Below are 2,472 nucleotides of genomic sequence, written 5' to 3' on the forward strand. Positions count from 1 at the left end.
CTCTGACGTTACTTAGTGAGGTTGTACAACACATGAAACCTACCAACTGTCCCTTAGACATTTAGAATGGTGAAGGAGGTTTTTAATAGCACCATTGGGGCGAGTCTTCTTACTCTTTTTAAGTAAATTGCTAAGCCTGTACTTTGGTACTTTTACTTGAGTAAAGAAGTTAAATCAGTACTTCTACTTTTACCAGAGTATTTGTTAACACAATTATCTGTACTTCTACTTGAGTATGGGCAGTGAGTACTTTTGCCATCTCTGACGGTCATTGGTGTGCAGGTCACTTGATGTAATACAAGCAAATACATAAGGCCCCACCCAACAGTTTTGTGATACGTGGCGTGCAACTGTATGTCAATGATCAAGCTTGTTGCTGTGACCAAGAAACCACCAGCAAAATGACAGTTCTGGAATTTTCTTGGATGCCAAATATTTGAATTCAAAATCAGAATCCAATTGACATGTAAGAACTATACAATGCACATCCAGCTTCTACATTTCCGCATGAGTCAGCTTCCCCAATTTCTAAGTAACAGGAAAACATCCTGATAAGCATACATGTGCAGCTCAACCTCAAAAAGCCATAAAGCAAATGCTTGTGGCTTAAAGATCGAGCTCCCGCTCATAAAACATCAGATAGGCGCAGTCTCTGTGGCGCAATAGGTCAGCGCAGTCGGCTGTTAACCGAAAGGATGGTGGTTCAAGTCCACCCAGGGACGTTTGTTGTTTAAATAACCTGGAGTGAGCCAACTCTGGGATTTATTCTTCTGCAGAAGACCATAGAGCAGCCCAAAGATAACCCCAGTGTCCTTCTGTCTATCAGAAGTTACAGTTGTGCAAACCATGTACATATTAATCTTAACGGTCATTAATAATAACTTTGACTTATATAGCGCCTTTCACAAACCCAAGGACGCTTAACAAACGTGAGGGGGGGGTTAAGAAGTGAAGGTGTGAGGCCAGGAGAGATTAAATTCCAAAAGCTTCAGTGAAGAGGCATGTTTTAAGCTGGGTTTTAAAGGTTATAATAGAGGAGGCAGAGCGAATAGCAAGAGGAAGCTTGTTCCAGAGCGATGGTGCACTGACACAGAAGGCTCTGTCACCAAATGTCCGGAGCCTGGAATTTGGGACAGCAAGCAGGTCCTTGACAGAGGAGTGTATGGGCGGAGCAAATCTGTTGGGTACTGAGGTGCACGTCCATGGAGAGATTTGTATGTCAGTAGGAGAATTTTATATTTGATCCGGGACTTAATTGGCAGCCAGTGGAGCTTCTTCAGGATGGGAGTGGTGTGAAGTCCAAGTTTTGTGTGGGTGAGTATCCTAGCTGCAGAGTTCTGGACATACTGAAGTCTGTCAGTAGACTTGCTAGGCAGACCAAAAAGGATACCGTTGCAGTAGTCAAGTTGGGAGGTGATGAGGTGATTAGAGATGGGAAGTAACGAAGTACAAATACTTTGTTAATGTAACTGTTTTACTTTTACTCTTTACATTTTAACACGAATATCGGTACTTTCTACTCCCTACATTTTACAAAATTGGTTCTTTACTTTAGTTTTGTACTAAAGGTCGTATATCAGGAGTGTTTGTGAATAGCGGAGAATAGCGCGGACACGCGCCTCACACCGCCATTTCCCATCTGGCAGGGACATTTCTGGATTCAGGTGGACATTGTGGACAGAGACATTGGTGGATCTTGATTCCCACCATAGGATTTAGCCTGTATTGCACATTCCCTTCACATCCAGTGCAATGTATTGCCATTGTCAAGCACATTGCCACCCTGGTGACTTTCTTCCATGTCTCCATGAACGCCCATATATTTGGACTGACAGTTGAGAAACCTTCCCTTGTGACATGGATGACTGAGAAACTACCATTTCATGACGTTTAATTTACTATATCATAATTTTTCAAACAGGTCCTTCTGAACATCTGTAGGATCAGTCAGGATGGCCGAGCGGTCTAAGGTGCTGTGTTCAGGTCGCAGTCTCCACTGGAGGTGTGGGTTTAAATCCCACTTCTGACAACTAGTGTTTTCATCTGGAACTAATGTCTGAGACATGATATTGGGAATAAAGAACTTAACAGTTCTTTGTATTTAAGAGGACATGAATAAGCGCAAGAAAATCAATGGCAAGTAGAGCGTTTTTTGAGCATCTTTATTGTCAACAGATGTAAAGTTACCATGTGTTTGTACACAGTAGACATATCTACTGCTGTATTCACTGTCTGTGGCAAGTCCTTTAAAACCTGTTCTTGACTTGCTTTTTCCCACATCTTCTGAACGCTTAGCTAACTAAATGACTTAAGTTAGCCTGTAATTGTTGCTTTTTCATCTTCATTGTGATTGTTGTGTGAAACTGCCTTGCAAACACTTCCAACACTTTCAAAGGTTCCATGGTGTAATGGTTAGCTCTCTGGCCTTTGACTCCAGCGATCTGAGTTCAAATCTCGGTGGAACCTGTTTTT

The 2,472-nt window shown here is 42.2% G+C and overlaps 1 non-coding gene across 1 annotated transcript; it reads left to right on the forward strand.

Moving 5' to 3' along the window:
* Positions 1-648: 648 nt before the first annotated feature.
* On the forward strand, positions 649-722 carry trnan-guu (transfer RNA asparagine (anticodon GUU)). Its single transcript has one exon. It is a non-coding gene; the product is annotated as a tRNA-Asn (tRNA).
* The last annotated feature ends 1,750 nt before the right edge of the window (positions 723-2,472 follow it).

This window comes from Etheostoma spectabile, unplaced genomic scaffold, assembly GCF_008692095.1.
Source record: "Etheostoma spectabile isolate EspeVRDwgs_2016 unplaced genomic scaffold, UIUC_Espe_1.0 scaffold00003857, whole genome shotgun sequence".
NCBI lineage: Eukaryota > Metazoa > Chordata > Actinopteri > Perciformes > Percidae > Etheostoma > Etheostoma spectabile.